At 37.1% G+C, this 19,700-nt stretch overlaps 1 long non-coding RNA gene across 1 annotated transcript; it reads right to left on the reverse strand.

The window, feature by feature from the left end:
- Nucleotides 1–10,476: 10,476 nt before the first annotated feature.
- LOC143260923 (uncharacterized) lies at nucleotides 10,477–17,608 on the reverse strand. The gene is made up of 2 exons (XR_013035195.1): nucleotides 17,391–17,608; nucleotides 10,477–12,198 (listed from the first exon to the last, which is right to left on the reverse strand). It is a non-coding gene; the product is annotated as an uncharacterized LOC143260923 (long non-coding RNA).
- Nucleotides 17,609–19,700: the final 2,092 nt, after the last annotated feature.

Consider the following 19,700-nt stretch of genomic DNA (forward strand, 5'->3'; position numbering starts at 1 on the left):
GAAATGGACGTGGATATCAACGCAGATTTGCTGGCAATTTTGTTGCTGTATAGTTTGCCACAGAGTTTCGAAATTTTACGCTGTGCAATTGAGTCGCGTGATGAGTTGCCACCTCCCGATACTCTTCGAATTAAGATCATCGAAGAAAGCGACGCACGCAAAAATGAATCGTGTGACACGGTGCCTAACGCTATGGTTGCCGGAAGACGTGTAAGACCAAATTATGGGAAAAATAATTATAACAGAGCTGCGGAAAATACCGATGACGACCGCTCAAAACCGAAATGTTTTCGATGTCGGAAATTCGGCCATATAGCATCCGAGTGCCCTAAGGGTAGAAACACGAGACACTCGGCTAAAGGTGCTAGCAGCGATATCTCCTTCTACACAACGTCGGAATTCGGGCAAAAATGCGAAATAACACGAGTGAATAACGGGGTGAGCGACGGACAGTGGTGCTTGGACAGTGGCAGCACGTCTCACCTGTGCAAGGATCTAAATAGCTTCGAATATATCGACAAAAGGCTGCATGGAAAATTAAATCTTGCGAACAATGCGTCGACAAACATTAACGCAAGTGGAACTTTGCGCGTAGTTATCGATGAAAGGGGTTCAGAAAAGAACTTGACGCTAGAAGACGCTCTGCACGTACCGGACCTAAGAACAAACCTGTTATCGGTCGGGAAAATAACGGATCGTGGATACAGAGTGCTTTTCACAAAAGATCAAGCCAAAGTCATCGATGAGAAAGGCAATAACAAGTTGACGGCCATTCGTAAAAATGGCCTATATTACGTGACGCAAAAGGGGTCCACACACAGGGCCATGGCAGCAGACGAGGACGCAGCGAAGTCGCAACGGAACAACGAGCTCGAGATATGGCACAGGCGCGGCTTGGACATTTAAATCAACAGGATCTACTGGAAGCGAGGCGGAAGTGCATCATACCGAGTGGCAACGTTGAAGATTTTAAACGGACATTGTGTTGCGAAATTTGTATCGAAAATAAGATGACGCGAACACCGTTTCCGGAACAATCGAAGCGTGCGACGGAAGTCTTAGAAATAATTCACAGCGATGTCTGCAGCCCCATGCGAACGCACTCACACGCAGGTAACAGATATTTCGTCACGTTCATTGACGATTATTCTAGGTGGTGCGAAGTTCGGTTTATAAGGTCAAAGGACCAAGTATTTGATGCGTTCCGAGAATTCAAGAACTATATATAAAATCAGACCGGTCGCAAGATTAAATTCCTACAATCGGATAATGGGATGGAGTATATAAATTCGCGGTTTGATAAGTTCTTAAGCGATAACGTGATTAAACGTAGGTTATCGGTCGCATACAATCCACAGCAAAACGGGGTAGGCGAGTGGAAGAATCGGACAATAGTAGAAACGGCGAGATGTCTAATCGCGCAATCCGGTCTACCGCGATCTTTTTGGGCAGAAGCGGTATCGACGGCGAATCATATTCGTAATCGATGTCCGTCAAGAGCTATAGCCAGAAAATCTCCTTTTGAGAGGCTTTACGGGAAGCTGCCCGTTGTTAAACACTTTCGCGATTTCGGATGCGACGTCTATTTTCTAAATAACGATCCGAATAAAGGGAGGTTTGAACCACGTTCGCGAAAGGGGACTTTCGTCAGGTATTCCGAATGTTCGAAGGGATATCGAATATGGAATAAGGATGCAAAACGGGTAGAAATCGCGCGCGATGTGAGGTTCCTCGAAAATTTCAGCGCGAACGACATTCAAAAGTCTGCCGTAAAGAACGTTCCCTCCGAAAATATCCCGCAAAATGATTTAGGCCGCGACGAACACAATAGCGAACCATTAACTTTCGATGTCGATCTGTCTTCTCAAGATTATCAAAACGATAATATTGAGAACGGGGGCGATACAGATGAATCGAGCGATAGCGCGAATGAATTAAACGCGGATGGTGGCAGTCGCGGAGACGAACCGTCTCGGAGAGGTAGAGGGAGACCGAGAAAAATACTTACGGGCATGAGGGGTAGACCCCGGAAAGAATATAATACGGTGCAGGTAGCAAGTACCGCGGTCGAACAGACTTTTATGACCGAAGTCCCTCTAGAGCACGCCATCGCAGGTCCGGACGCAGATGAATGGCACCAGGCCATTGCCATCGAATTAGGATCGATACTGTAGCGACCAGTCGGCGCACATAAAAAAGATTTATTTCTCGTGCAAACGACTAGCGTATTTATGGCCCTCCTTCGAAAAGGCTATTTTTGAGTGAGCTGTTTTCTGCCCAGATGGCAATAAGTCAGTCGAGTTTTTTACCTAATTCTCGATAGTCAACGAGACCGTCATAAATAACCGGAAATTCCGAAGGGCACGCAAAACGGACCCGAACGCCGGACGTCCGAGCGCAACAGCCCTGAGGAAAACCCCGGCCGTTACATCACAAAAAACGCACCCACTCCGATCACCACGCGGTCCCAAAACAGGACGCGCTCAGGGCGTAAGGGACAAGGCGGTGAGAAGGAAATGAACAACGCTGATTGGGAAAACCCATTCGCGGGTCAACCAATCAGGAGGTGTCCAGAGCCCCTGCCGGAGGCAAACATACTAGTATAAAAAGAGCGGTAGTTAGACGCTCGCCCTGATATATCTCGGACGGAAAAAGACTTGTAAGCTTGTGGTACACGCAACGCCGTTACTCTTACTACGACGATACGCTGCCCGAAGTGACTCTGCGCGATTTGTCTAATAAAGTTAGTAGTTACACCGCACGCAACAATTATTTATCCGAACACCCCCAACGACTAAAATACTAAAAAATAATACATGCGAAGTCGTCGATCGTCCAAAGAACACAAAAGTGGTAGGAAATCGTGTCGTCCTATGCAATAAATACGAGCCTAACGGTAAAATCGACCGTCGGAAGGCCAGAATAGTAGCGCGTGGATTTTCGCAATGTTACGGGGTCGACTTTAACGAAACTTTCGCTCCGGTTGCACGTTTACAATCAATTAGAATTGTGGCTGCTCTTGCAGCTGAATATAATATGAAAATCCATCAAATAGATGTGACGTCAGCCTACTTGAACGGCAAACTAGAAGAAGAAATTCTTATAGAAGTTCCCCGTTGCGTCGATAAGGCCCTAGATATTTTAGCCGAAACCGAGAGTGGCGATTATAGTATAAAAACGAAAGCTATCGAAATGAAGCGAAATTTAAGAAATGGAGCTAAGGTTTGCCTATTGCGAAAAGCTTTATACGGTTTAAAACAAGCTGGTCGTAGCTGGCATTGTCGCTTGGATGAGGAGTTGAGAGCATTCGGGTTAATTCCGAGCGGGGCTGATCCGTGTTTGTATTATCAGGGGCGATAACCCCCTCATCCTTCTCATCGACGACTACATGGACCTAGAGACAACGAACGATGGATATTCAAGATACAACCCGTTATTAGGAAAATGGTAAGCATCTTCTGTCTCGTCAGAGATCTCGCCGATATTCGATCCAGTACGAAAAAGGACAAGGATAGAAGAAACGTCCTTGCTCAAAGAGAAGATAATCTACGCATCCCAACTCCCGAAGCTCTTGAGCTTCGTGCTTCTTGAAGCACCGTCACAACCTGAAATCCCTGTCGAACAATTATCGACGAACGATATAATAAATTCTAGTCCTAAAAATTATGGTGAAATGTTAAATAGAAAACGACGACAAAATTCAAATTTGCAAATTAAAGAAGTTTATGAACCATTAGATTTAATTTAACTTATGAAAGAGTCTAAAATAGGAAAATTTTGTAGCCAATATAGTGGTCCACACAAAGTTGTAGAAATCTTGCCGAATAGAAATACTAATTGGAGGTAATCTACGTATAGTACACACTAACAAATTGAAAATTGCACATGTAAGATCTAAATTTAATTAACAAATAATGGTACAATTAACAATAATGCCACATATGTATTACGTATCAACGAATGTTCATTAGACTTTAAAATTCCAGTACCAAGACAAGGTATATTCTCAGAAATTTCTTGGAATTCAACGAACCAATGGATGATGTCATTCTACCAAATCACGACGAACCTCGCTGAAGCCTACCACAATCAAAGCCGTTATCTGTATCCGATGAGACGACTCGACAACTTCCGTGATGGTAGCAGATAGTTGTTGAGTGTCATGAAAACATCAGTACCACATTTCGAAACGTACCAGTAGAAAAGAGCATCCTATATAGCAACGATAAAGATAGCATCTATAGAATACGATATAATAGAGAAGTAAAATTCGCCCCAGGAGTTCATTCGCATTAACTTGATTAATTATATCAAAGATAATTTATTATTTTTGATTAAAGAGAAATAAGATTTTTGAATATTCTAACTATTTAAATTACTGTCCTAAATAAAATATAATGTTTTAAATAATCTATGAGGTTCACAAAATTCGAAAATGTTAAAATTACTTAAAAAATATTGTCATTCCGAAACTAGTCTCGAACGCATTTCCGAAACTCGATCAAGCCCAAATTATGCAAATAACTTCATTTCACATAGAAACAATGTTAGCGAGAAGGATTTTTTGAAATTGGAATGTTACGACCCAAAATATTGCGAGAAATCTATTGCACTGTTATGTAAACAATAAACATTTACCATCTCTGTCTTTTTTAAAAACGTTTACAAAAAACCTCCAATAAGAATGAAAAATTACTTTCCTGACCGAGTCTTTTCCGTACTTCAACCTAAACCAATGCAGTGTCTCACAATCAGTGATAGTACCAAATTGCAGGTTCGAAATACACAGCGTTCGTATTCAAGCACATAATATACAACGCGATTTCATTTCACAAGAATAACTGCGATAAATACTGTCCGATATAAATCACAGACCTGTTTAAACCAATAACACTACTATGAAAAACCTCAGAAATAAGTTTATTAATTGCATTAACTCTGTAATACTATAAATGCTTGAGTTTGCTCGAAAAGATTCGACATACCTACTTTTTAACTTTGCAGCTTACTTAATAGACAACAACAAGGTTATATCCTCGCAAAATTTGCTACAACTAGAAAATCTGCATTATCAATTTCATCGAATGAATATTCCAAATTGATCATATAAACATGGATTTTTATAAATCTAGAGTATTTGATTTAATCGTGTCAGAATCGGAAGCAGACAGTAAATTGATCAACGTACTCAAGAAAGCAATATCTCTAGTGGCAGTAGGATTTGAATGTAGAAATAAGTAGCAAGGCAATCAATCCTCTGAAGCTGTATTGCTTGTTATCCAAATATGGTTGCAAGTTTTTAACTAATGGAAAGCAACAGCAAATAATGACGTGTAAATAAAAATTACCGATTCAGATTTCAAGTTTGCTTCTACATGACTTTTAGTGCCATTACTGCACAATTTGATTCATAGATAATATACCCGACTTCGCACAATCACTTCCGATCCTGTTCACCCCGAGAAGTAAATGTTTCAGACTGTTAACCAAATCCAGGAAAGTTCGGTATGAAAGATCCAATATCAAATCTGAAATCCTTGCTCCAAAAGTACATCGAAATTCAGATCAATGTAGTCTTCCTTTTCTTGTTGATTACTTCCGCAATCGCGCCATACAAAGTCTCAAGCAGAAGAACCAGTCTTCGAGATATCTGCTGAACACTGACGTGAATCTTGGCATGAAAACTGCATCACTCAATCACCATATTGATCCAATCGGTTTTTGCTGACGATTAAAGCCGTAAATCTTCAAGCAAACAAATTCCTGCTTTCTATATTTCCACTTGAATGTTTAGTAGGAATCGTGCAATCTTGGTATTTTTCATTATGTGATTAATATTTGTTGCCGGTTTATTGAGAATGTATCCACTGCAGGCTACATTTCTGGTTATGTATATCACACTATTTGAAATTTTGGAACCAAATTTCGAAATACTTTGGAAATTGAGGTTGATAGTTGTGACCATGCTTTGAAAATGGCTATATTTACCTATAATTAATATCGAAAGATATGAGATAATTAATAGCCCAGCCATAGTTGTCTTCGACTACTGAAACCAAGCTGCAGTAGTGTCATTAATGCATTTCGAATAATTTGGTTTCGATGAATAACATAAGAGTGGGTGTTGTACTGCTTTTCTTCCTCCATATATTATAACCATTACAGAAACACATTTAGTTATTTCGGGCGCATAGAGTACAAGAAATCTCCTGCAAACTACCAAGAATGCGCAGCTCTGCAGTAATAAAAAATGGAGTATTCTCAATCTGAATGTTCCATTTAATGCAACTCTTCATTTGTGGTGAAATTAGATGTTGGCGATTCCGTTGCTGATTCCGAATATTGGAAATTTGTCAAGCAACAACCCGACCCAACTATAAATTTTCCAATACAGATCCAGTACGCTGAAACAAATAGCCCCGTGTGTCTAAAATCAAATCGATCAATTTTAGATCGCCAGTCGATTACCTTCTCTTTACTGGTATCACTTGGATCGATGCATAAGAATTCTAGCGCGACCATTATTTATTTTCCGTCGTTTCCCATGTAACGTTGTTCGTTAGGACATTGCCCTCGTGCACTGTAACGAACATTCAGTGCTGCTTAGTTTTCAATATTCACAACGAAATAAATAGGCCCTCACACCGCGACCGTGGCTAGTTTTCATTTGTCATCTCAGTTATCAGCTACTGTTACGTAGATACATATAGTTACGCTTGTAATTCTTCTCTGCTCTTGTGCGCGCAATTCACATTACGCTTGTAATACTTTTGCGCTTGCAGCCTAGCTTCGCTACAATCGATTGCGCTTGCAAATTTCGATACAGCTTTATAGCCATAAATTGATCGCTTAATCGTATCATTCATGACCTTCACGACACATCATCACATTTCATCATTCTATTGTATATCATCTATAACCTCCTCTGGACGAATCTTATTGGTTAAAACATATTTAGCGTTATTACACCAGCGTTTTTTACCATCCAGTCCACTATCCAATTCATCCTTCCAATTCTTCCTCCAATTCATCCTTCCCAACGAAAAGATACATTTGCAACATATTTGGAAATTTGAGAAGAATAACAAACTAGTAATTTTGGAAATTGTCGAACATTTAACTTATTTCTGCACTTTATGAGCCTTCCCGGGTACTACATATTTCCAAAACTTCATCCTCCGGTTACGTAAATACATACAACTGTGAGATGTAGATGGTTCATTCTATTATATAATATTTCACATAAAACATTATGATTCAGATTCTGATAATACTCTACATTGATGTTTAAACCCACGATTTAAAAAAGTGATGAAAAAAGTGATGTCAATTTTGCAGGTTGTCTTCGCTATAGTAAGCATGAAAGTAGTATAATAATACTTTACTATCCACACTTTAATTATGCATGATTCGTACTCATGCCGCTATATGCACTATTCAGATTTGACGAGGAGATGACTATAAACAGTGCGGGCATGTTCGTCGCAAAAGCCTTCTCGTTAGCTTTAAACTATACGATAGTAGGAGTTATGAATTGTACATTAAACTTAATATAACAATTTGCGTTCAAATTTTTTCGAGCAAACTTATTATCATACATACAAATACACTGTATGTTACCGTGTTCGTTTGAACAGTTCAAACAGATATATGTATAATTCTTATAGTTCAATACTGTGCATAGTACAAACAGAATTAAGTCTTATTACGAATAATTTATTTCACGAACCATCACTGAACGCGACATCGGGACAAAAATGTGTAAATTGTACATCCGATCGAAAAAATAGAAAAACTCGTCTGGATGACTACATTGTGCAACATATGTCCAAAATGATCTATTGGAAACAAAAAATACTTCATAAATACTGCAGAATTCATTTGAATTGATAGAATTAAGAATTAACTTTCCTACCTCGAGTATAATGATATAAAAAAATGATCACGTTTTCAGCTCGCATTTATGCATTACTATCCTACAAATGTAAGTTTCATAAATAACGCTAAATATTTATTAACAAAAATAAGATCAGATTAAATAAAACTAATTAAAACAAACACTATGTGGTATTACAACATAGTATAATATAAAGAGTATTTTCTCGAAACTACAGAGAGAGATTTAAATTATTATATTATCATTAAAAAGAATTTTTTCAGCTACTTTTAAAGTACACCTATGAGATGATTTATTATGTGTACAACATTATTTAAAATACCAAAATTATGAAATCCTTTTTCGAAAATCATCGGTTAGTGTGAAATTGGTTTAGTCAAGTGTATATAAACCAGTGTATTACAAAAGATGAAAGGTAACATTCTCTATTATTACGAAAATGTCTAGTCATATAAGTCAACATAATAAAAAACATGGAGAATACTTAGGCAATTATGCAAACTAATATTTTTGTAATTTCTATTGCGTGTTTCGTCCAAATTTTAATAGGAGTTTGTAGACAAATGTTTTATTTTATTTTCTTCTCATGGTTACTCTGGGGTTTTAATAATGTTAAGTAGAAAGTTGATTGAAGTCATAGAAAATGCTCACTGGAAGTGTGACATACGAAGAACATTCCTGACATATTTTTCATAGCTTATCTTTCACGTACTTTAAATTCGCTCAAGAATAATTATTCAGCCACAGGAAAAGAACGTCGAACATAACGTCGAAAACGTGGGAATTTAAGACAGTGTTAAATTCATTTAAGACATCCACAACCCACACTCTCGATGAGAGCCAAACGCCCAAATAGCCAAATAACCAAATCGACGACCCAAGCATCTTTTGCAAACGCAATTCAATAGATGAAACTGTGATAACGGCGAAGCCAAGATTAGAAGAAACAATGATGCAAACACCACACATCTACAATCTCCCAGGAGCCTCATCTACGCCATTACATCTACCAATAATCTCACCTGCCAAGATCAGTGAACCAAGTATAACTTAGTCTATACCTGATTGCGAATCTAAATCCCAGGAGAACAGCAGTTCAACTGATGGAGACGAACCAGATATTAGCCCAGTTTTGCCACAACCTACGAACACGAATAACATTGTCACACCAGCAGATGAAATTCGATGAAAATTAATAGAAGAAGCTTGCAGTAGATTAATCGCAGGTCACAAGGGTGTAACGGAAACCTTAAATCAATTAACCCTTTCGGTACTACCGCCGCCTATTGGCGGCATCCACGGAAAGTTATGTGGGCACTTTATGTGGGCACCGTGAACAGCACCAACGGAAAGTTATGTGGGTATGATTACTCTCTATAGTACACATTACTTTACTATCCTGTGTTTAAAATTCCCGGCTGTTCTAATCGTTCCATTATAATATATAATTAGTAACAGTCAATAGCGTGCCTTAATTATATATGTTTTATAATATATAGATAAGCTACGAAAAACAAATTGGAATGTTTGCTTATATCGTTAATTTTTTTAATGTATAACTTACAATTTGAATTTAGTTCCCTTCAGGATGAGTGTAAAACGCTTGAAAGGAGAACAATGAATAAAGGAAATCATTGATTCCAAAAGAGATTCTGATGAAGAAAATCAATATAATTTAGCATTTCGCAAAACGGGGAACAATCGAGCACGTGTACTTAGCACCTCGGTATCTGAAGAAGCAGAAGAGCCTGAAGTACGAATTGATACTCCTTCTAGCATCAAATGGACATCAAAGAAGCTTAGTCCAAAAATTCATGATTTTACGCCACATCCTTCGGGAGTAGTAGGGAACAATTTAAATCGTTCGTCGAGAATTTTGGATTGCTTCAGACTGCTTTTTTCTAAAGATTTAGTTAAATTTATTGTGGAAAAAACAAACTATTACCGGTGTCGACAGCTCAAAAGAGATCACTTGAACGCTTCAGAAGGGATGGAAGTGGATGAATTATATTGTTTTATTGCTGCGTCGTTATTAATGACGCGAACCAAAAAGTTATCCTTAAATGAATATTGGTCTAAAGATAAGATTCTCCGAAGCGATATTTTCAGTAAAATTATGAGTAGAGATCGCTACTTTTCATTATTGAAAATGTTGCATTTTACGAACATAGTCGGCCACACTGCCGATCGTTTACACAAAATAAATGAAGTAGTGGAAATGCTACGAACATCTTTTTATCAATGCATTTCAGCCATACCAGCGGTTATGTATAGACGAAAGTCTACTCCTCTACAAAGGCCGTCTCTCGTTTAAACAATATATTCCCTCGAAAAGGAGTAGGTTTGATATAAAATCATTCCTACTTTGTGACTGCAAGACGGATTATATCCAAGATATAATCATTTATTGTGGGGCTAGTGCTACTGTAACTACCGAATATCAATATATTGGAAAGCCAGGGAACATTGTAATGTCGCTTTTGCAACCTTTTCTAAACAAAGGCCATACTATTTATCTGGACAACTGGTTTTCCAGTCCCATATTGTTCAACCTACTCCACGAAAAAAGTACGAACGCTTGTGGCACTGTGCAAAGAAGACGGAAAGAGATGCTTAAAATAACTGATAAATTGAAAAAAGAAGAGGCAGTGTTCCGCTCATCTGAAAATCTGTTTGCAATGAAATGGTTTGATAGAAAGAAATTTGATATGCTTTTCACACTATCCATACTGCAGAATTTGCAGAAGTACCTAAGAAGTCAAGAAAAAATGAAATTATTCTAAAGCCCAAATGCGTAATAGATTATAACTCTTCAATGGGTACAATCGATAAATCAGATATGGTGATAATTACTATCGATGCAACTCGCAAAAGTTTAAAGTGGTATCGCAAATACTCTCTTTTTCCACTTGATCGACATTTGCGTGTGGAACGCATACTGCCTATATAAGCACACCACAAAAAAACAAATCTCAATGGCGAAATTTCACCTTCAGTTGATTAAGGAAATATTAGAAAAATAACACACAAGAATCATGAATATCATCGGTGCAGCAAGTCAAGAAGTAATTATCCCACAAGGCTCACAGGGGGACATTTTCCTTCGATATATCAGTCGGTGGTGTGAGACGTGAATCCAAGTATCAGTGCGAACAATGTAATGTGGGCTTGCGCGTTTCCCCTTGTTTCGAAAACTATCACACCAAGTTACACTATTAATTTTGTCGTTGATTATATTTCACTATTAGTTTTATTATTTATTATGTTACACTATTAGTTTTGTTCTTTATTTTAATTTTGTGATATTGGGCCATATTATTTATATCAATGTCATTTACTTTAATTAATGTACTGTAAAGAAAAAGATATGATTTTAAAACGTTAAGCGCCATGCCTGTTTTGTCTGTCCTTACGTCTGACCCGCGAGATAAGATTCCGTCGAAATCGGTTTTCTGCCGAGGATTGGTTTAAGTTACGACAAAGCAGTATAAACATTTTAGAAATGTTTTTCAAACACGTTAAATTCCGCGTCAGTCACCGATGTCGCGGTCCGAATGAAAAGTTTAGTGTCAATCACGCTCGAGATTTCTATGAATGCCGCAAAACATGTTTTCGCGACTTACGCTGTCGGACAGTGCAACCACTCTCGCGGAAAACTTCCTCGTTCCACGAATGTATAACCGCGGCCAGGTCCTCCGTACCGAAAGGGTTAAAAGAAAAATATCAATATCTCTGGAACCTTTTGACGAACTTGCCATCGACACATTTGGACTACTTCCAAAAACAATCAATGGAAATCGCTACATTTTAACTATGCGAGACAATTTAAAAAAGTATTGGTTAGCAGTTGCTTTATCAGATATTAAAGCCATGATAATAGCTGACGCGTCCGCGAGTCATTTCATTGCAATACGTGGGACAGCAAAATCCATTTTGATAGATGTAAGCATTAGTTTCTTGGGAAACTAATGCTACATGTTGCCGAGATGGATCGTTAAAAAGGAGCCATATATTGTATTAACAGAATATCTAAAACAACACATCGAGTCATATGAAGAATGGGACCTCTACTTACCATTTGCCATGATTTCATATAAATACCTCCGTTCACGAAGCTACGAATTTCACACCCTACGAATTAATCTTCGGGAAAACCACGAAACAGCCAGTAGTGCGTTCCCCTCAGAAAAGAATAGGCCGACTTTTGGATCTTATTTGATTACGTAACAAGCTATATTACGATAAGTGAGCTAATCCGACATAGCTTATGGTGGAGTAATACGTCCATGTGTAAAAAGAATCTGAAACAAGTAAATTCGATCCACGTTACATCGGGCCATACGAGATAGTAGATGTCGGATATAAATAATGCAATCTTAAAAACAGATGCGACCGGACACCTAATCGCGAAACATCAGAATAAATTAAAACACTCCTTCGTCTTCGATAGTTCGTCCGACACAAATTAAAAATTGGAATCACTTTCAGGATGAAGTAAATCCCGCTGATTACACTGCCCGACAAAATCAAACTTTTTTTCTGGGTTCCTATAGTCACTATGAAATTCTTGTAGAGCTTCACTCCCTGAACAAGAATCCGAAAACCGAATTGCTCCATCATCCTCAGTTTTTTAAATAAACGAACTTTTGTAAAAACCCAAAATTTTCGACAAAAATGAGGTATTGCATGGAAAGTACAAACGTTAGAAAGTTCTAATTGGTGTTAAAAGATAAAGGAGAGCTTCCCGAATATAGTGGCATGCAATTTATTAATTGTTTCTGGTCCTAAACAGCGATAAATTAATGTCAAAGTTTAAAAAAGTGTCGACGTGCGCAGTTTCTGCACAATATTTTTGTATTTTTACGAAAAGCTCTTTGTTCAGCACGAAAACTCTACCCAGGATCGGATTCTGTAGACATTTCTGAAGAAGAAACCGCCCGATAGAAGTGTCGGAACGATGTACACTTTGAGTAGATCGAGAAAATGTTCGTCGGCAACATGTACACGATATTTTGCCGCCATGTGCTTCGCTGCTCGCTTCTCTCTGTCCGACAGGGCCGAGGCTATGGGTAATCAACACCGATGGAGGGATCCAATGGGGCACCCACTTTTCGTAAATAATATTTGAATTTTTTTTAGTACTTCAATGTTCTGTTTCTTTTTTACATATTTCTGTGGATAACAATCACCAAACTGTGATATATTTCACACAAAAAATCACACCAGAGTATTTGGAGTTGGTAACGAAAGTATTCTAACACTAGTATAATTTTGGCTTCTACGCCATATAATTAAATAAATATTTAAATATATATTTAACGAAGAAACAATTAATAAATTGCATGCCACTATATTCGGGAAGCTCTCCTTTATCTTTTAACACCAATTAGAACTTTCTAACGTTTGTACTTTCCATGCAATACCTCATTTTTGTCGAAAATTTTGGGTTTTTACAAAAGTTCGTTTATTTAAAAAACTGAGGGTGATGGAGGAATTCGGTTTCCGGATTCTTGTTCAGGGAGTGAAGCTATACAAGAATTTCATAGTGGCTATAGGAACCCAAAAATCGTGTCGGACAGTGTTATCCAGAGGTGCACGAGGATCTCTTAATATGCCAATGTATAAGGAAAATGCAACTCGTGTTTGAAGCTGAAAAATACAAATTGTGTGAAAAATGTTGGTCTCGAGTGGCAGCAGAAGAAAGAGAATTATTTCCTGAAGGCTGCTGGCATACCATCGCAGGAAACCACATAAGTGAGGCAGACTGTCATTGTGAAGGATATGGTTCTGTAATCCTGGAAACATCAAACGCTAGTCGATGCCGAGAATGCATCGAAGAATATATATTTCGAAATGTAACTAGAGACATTACAGCAATTAAAAATTTGCAAGGCCATTGATGTGGTCACTCAGTGTGGTCACTCATGACCGTTAACAGCAACACACACACATATATAAAAAGAAAAACACATATAATCCATAAATCATCGTCATAAATAGTTAGAGCCAATTGAACGTAGTAGTTTGAACAACCAACATTTATTACCAGAATGTTCACTGAGGCATTTACGCAAACGGAGATCTGCTAAGATTATTTAATTGAACATAATTTAACATAACATATTTAACATAACCATGACAGGAAGATGTATTTTTCTAAAAATTTCAAATCGGGATAAAGAAAAACATGCACGGGAAGAGCTACCCAGACCAGGGTCGAAAAGACCAAAAACCAAGAAATCCAAACCGAACCAGAGGAAACAGTGTCGAGAAAAAGGGTTGGATAAGTAATCACGGACAAAAACATAACGGATAAGATAGGCGGATAGGGAGGAAATTAGACCACTTATTGTAAGAATATAATAGTCTTAAAAATACATATACATAATGATAATAATAATAACAGTAGAATAGGATTATAATTAAAAAAGTATAAATTAAAAAAGAAATGAAAGATAATATTTGCAAAGAATTGTTTGGAAACCAACGATCCAAATTAGTTTGTTCAGGTCCGAATCCTTGTTTATATAGTAAAACATTATATTTAAATAAATACTTTAGATCACAACAACATCGTTGTACATACACAGACACGAATACATACATATAATTATCTTCGTGACTTTTTTAAGTGTGTGCTGTCAAATAAATATTATCAAATATTCTGTAAAACAAGAAGTTCCGGTACGAAGCGATCGTCGTTTGATTTTGACGGTATTAGTGATTAACTCCAGGATACGGCTGACATTATGGGCTATACTGAGGTAAACAAAGATTGCGATATTCTACAAGGTGCTCGAAGGTAAAATTTGTTTGGTTTTTTAATTAGGAGAATTAAGGTTTTGTGGAAACCATATACAAGCAAAACTAAAAAGACACTTCAGTTTGGATGAAAATAAAAACCTATGAACAATACTAACAGTGAATGATCTAAATAAAGCATTAGGTAAATTTGTTAACAAAAATAAGACTAACGCTTTTAATAACCTACACAGGTAAAGCATATACAATGTAATATTTCAAAATATTGATTTGCCATTATAAGCTCGATTGTATTGTTACTATTAATTCTTTACATATAGCCGTGAAATAAAAGAACTTGTGCCATGTTTGGAAACTAGTGGAACAACTGCAGATATTGGAAATATCAGGAAAGAAATTAAAAATTATTGTGATAAGAGAAAGGAGGAAGCACAAAAAGAAAAGACAGAAGTATATGTATACTTGCAAACAAACTCATTTAAAAATGATAATATACTATTACATTTGACAGATTGAATAATCGCATGCTATTTTATAGATGCAAACATTATTCGCTAATAGACCGGTAAAACCCTTTAATAATGACAAGATAATAGTTATTGACAATAGTAGTAGCGTTGAAGAAGAAGCAGAAAAAACAGATAAAGCTAATGGCAGTGGAGCATGTAACAAAAGCAAAGAAACCGATAAAAATAATGAAAATCATAAAAGTTCTGTTGGTGTAACATCTGAGAGGTAATTTACTTCAACTCAAAAACAGACATCAGCGCAGGTACATCATCGAACTCTATTAAACGATTCACAGTTTATATGCATAGGACCTTAAATAAGGTCCGAATCCTTATTTATACAGTACTTGTAAAACATTATATTAAATAAATACTTTTCATTAAATCTTGAAATATTTGATAATATATAATATATATTATATATAATTCGGACATTCAAGTTGCAACAAAAAAAAACATACTATAAACAAATCATAAAATCGTATAAAATAGAGATTTAAAAACGACATCGATCTTAAATAAATACTAATGATAGAAGAACTAGTACAAGAACTAGTAAAACACCGTTTATCTGGACTATGTTTATCCAACATAGTAACCCGTTACCAACAATTGGATGTCAGGAACGATGCTCCTCTTATCCAACTCCAGTCTACGCGACATACCCATTATACAAAACACTGTTTTTGTTTCTTAGTTAGAAATTCTAGCATAGTCTTCCTGCATAGAATGTAAGATAAGTAATGATTTAATTCAGTTACTTGTATCTATGTGATTCGTCCAGAAACTATATTCTCATTACGTCTTCACACAAATCAAACGAAAAGAGAAAAAGAGTGGTGCTTTGTATTGAAGAAAAATTTGAAATTAATAGACGCTTCAGAAACAATTAATTCCTTGTCTCGTAAATATAACATTGGTAGATTTACTGTATATATCATAAAAAAATTATAAAGATAACATATTAAAATGCAAAGAAGATGATGCAGCAAACATGAATAGAGGAATAAAAATGAATAACAGCTTCTAAAAGTGGGTGAAAGTAATTCATCTTTGCATGAAAGATCAGATAGCGAACAAACCGTAATCACAAAGTTATATGTATAATGTCGCAAGGTGCATTTCGCACTGCGTAGAGTGCGATATAGAAAATGTGATTAAAAATATGGAAATGATAAAGGATTTCATATTCTTAACGACAATAAAATAATATCTCAAGTTATAGAGGATCAACCTGAAGTGAATGTATAATCAGGTACGCTACACAGTATGTTATACAATACTTACGTTAAACAATTTAAGAAACAGTTTCAGATATCTAGAAATAAAGAAATAAATACAAGACATGCCCATAAAGCGACATTTTATTAGAAAATAAGCTTACATATTGCAAAGAAAATATATGAGAAACATCGTAAGAAAAGAGAGTGGAACGCAGTGTATAAAGAGGTGGGAAAAGGTGAGCACTTAAAATAAACCTACCAGTTACAAACTAAAAAACTCTCGTTTTTTAACTTTTCTAAGTCTATAACGAAAATTAAAAAAAATACGTATAGTAGATCTCGATAAGTTACATGCATGCCGAAAATTTCATCGAAATCAGTTAACGCAAGGTCATAGTTACGAGCATTAAACAAATTTTAAAACAGCAACTTTCTCACAATTATTGGACAGAAATATTAAAAATCAGGACAAAACTGCGATTTTTGCGATCTTTAATTGTTTACCGCTTATACCAAAGTCAACTGATTCCGCTGAAATTTTCAACATGCATATAAATTACCGAGATGTACGAAATGCATTTCTTAAATCTTCGTTATATATATTTCGTCATATATTATTTTCTTTAATCATTCTAAACAATAACAAAATTCAAGTTGTTCAGTCCAGTTCTAAGCAAGTTATGGCGTTTTAAAAGTAGTCCGAATATTAATAGGAGTCGCTATAAAATATTCGAGACGGTCGCAAATAGTCCCTAAGATCGTGTCACAGTGATATTCTACCTAAAATGGTATATATGGCCGCGACGCCATATATCCGCAAGAACCGATTTCCCACGTGGAAAACAAGTGCTTCCAGTTTCGCAAGCTTCCTCGAGACGCCATATGCGTAACGCATGTGCGTGTAATAATTCGCACTGGCGAATAATTAGGCCAGCCGAGAGAAGGTGTCCGAGCCATCGAAATGTAAATGAAGAAATTCTTACTGATAATGAGACTTACCGAAAAACCGATCAGAAATTCCCAGTTACGAATGCGGCTCCCGGCCGGTCACTAGTCTTGACATATCTTTAGAACGGTCGCTGCCAGTTGTTGCCAGCACTGTCCTTTATTATTTCGCCTGCTGCCCTATGGTCTTTAGCGGCTATCTTCCTTCATTCCGTATGAATTAATCTCGGCTCGAATTATCAGAGTTACAATTATTTCTTCCAAACACCCAATGCTACGGTCTACGCGACAATGATCCTCGTTCTCGGCAAATCGCTTCCTCAGCCAGAAGCGAGGCATTCCCCACTCCCCAGACTCACGGCTCGGCACGACGCACAAACCCTACGCGCACCCGCCGTTGCTCAGGGCCGCCACCATTCGACTCAGCCCACGCTCCGAGCGTCCTAGATCTCGCGGCATAATTCAGTGACTGTAGAGAATACCACAACATGTTACAATTTCAAGAAATTTCAGTTTATGCAAATACGATGAGCTCAATAAATGGAAAACCAAGAAAGGAATTGGTGGCCAGAACTTTAAAGGACAAACATCTCGAAAGTGAAAATATGTGACATGCAGTGTTTTTCTTCCAGCCGCAGAATTTCCTTCTTTCCTGATTTTGTTAAAAAACTTACGAATCACTTTGCAAATAAAGATAAAAAAATACAAAAATCATGCTTTCCAAAACAAAAAAATAAATTATTATATTCAAGAAACTCTACCAAATTGCAGAAAAACAGTCTAGACTGAGCCCTCTTATAGCAAACTACGTGTTACATTTAAGATTACTTTTTTTGTCCGTGAAATGTGTATACGCTATACGTGATTGTACTGAACATGTGTAATAAATTATGATACCCAAAGCTCATAAAATTTTCGAAGTTTAGTATTTACCTAGCACTCTTTACAGTGAATAGATCAGTGCACAGAGATTGACACATAGTAATTAGATGAGTGTGCAGATGATAACTAGAAAAGGCTCAGTAAATAGCACGCAGTAGTAAACTTTTCATTCTTACAAGGCACAGTAACTCGATCGAAAACTACTATTTATATTTTGTTAAATATTTTGTGTTCCCTATATATTTCAATTATAATAAAATTCGTATTTATGTAAAAGACATCAATATATATTTTAAATGTTTTTTACGAAGTACACCATAGATAAAGAAAGCCATATAATTTATCGAAAACTTCGGACGCCACTTTAATGGGCACAGTAAGTGACACACTAATCCTATCTGGCTATCATAGAGAACTGAAAATTAACAGTTATGGACCTATATACATAATATCGGTTTTAAATGTCGGCATTCAACTATCACAGTTCTCCTTGGCGTCCAGAGACATCGCCGCTCCTCGGCAGTTATTTTGTGTGCGTTGAGATTTTTGTTTCAGTTGATCGGTCAAACAGCGCGTTCTAGTCAGCTTGTCGCAGTTACATAAACGGATATAAAGGACATAAAATAGCACGTGTGCATACTTCGAATAAAATATCATTATTTAATTGGATACGCGGTATTGATTTTTGTTTATTTCCATCATTAAACAATGGAAACTGTTTGATGAGAATTTTTGGATTCTCCATAATTCTTTCCAGAACTGAAACTGATGTCATAATTGTTTTCAATCCCTGCTTTATGAAGGTATATTCAAGATTGTAAAAGTTTGAATCTTCAAAATTCTGGCAAAAGTTATCCGTAAATCTATTCGTAGCCTTCGTATGAAGATAAAGATAAAAGATGAAAATTATATTCAACGCCACGAATAAATACGCTTTGAATAAAAAATGTATGTATTGGAAATGGATGTAAAATGAAATGTGCACTGTTGCGCACGGCACAAAATTAAAGCGCCGGAATTCGTGAGGAGACGATACACGATTTATTGATTCGGACTCCACAGTCCTTTGGTTTACAATCTTTGGAGCACGGCTCCGTTCGACGTATGATTTGAAGCACGGCTTCGAAAGAACTATGAAATTGAAGCACAGCTTCATATAGGCGCAAGGGGCGCTAAATTAAACTTGACTATTCACGATATCTCGGAGAATCCCTGTTATCACATTTGCGGCAGTATATATAGACACCTGGACGATGCTCAAGGAGACGCATCGTCAGGTGTCGAAGGCCGGTCATTGCCTCCTAAGGCAAAAACGCCGCGTATACAATTAGGCCGAGGCGAGCGTTTGACGGTCGGGCCAACGCACGTCGATCGTGTTATTGTCTCGCCGCCTCGCCTTTTATTCGACAAAAACGGCGAGACGGCGTACATCGAAAGTCGAACGTGCGTTGACCCGCGGTCCGCGATTCGGCCGGAACATGC

This window comes from Megalopta genalis, unplaced genomic scaffold (genome assembly GCF_051020955.1).
Source record: "Megalopta genalis isolate 19385.01 unplaced genomic scaffold, iyMegGena1_principal scaffold0025, whole genome shotgun sequence".
Lineage (NCBI taxonomy): Eukaryota > Metazoa > Arthropoda > Insecta > Hymenoptera > Halictidae > Megalopta > Megalopta genalis.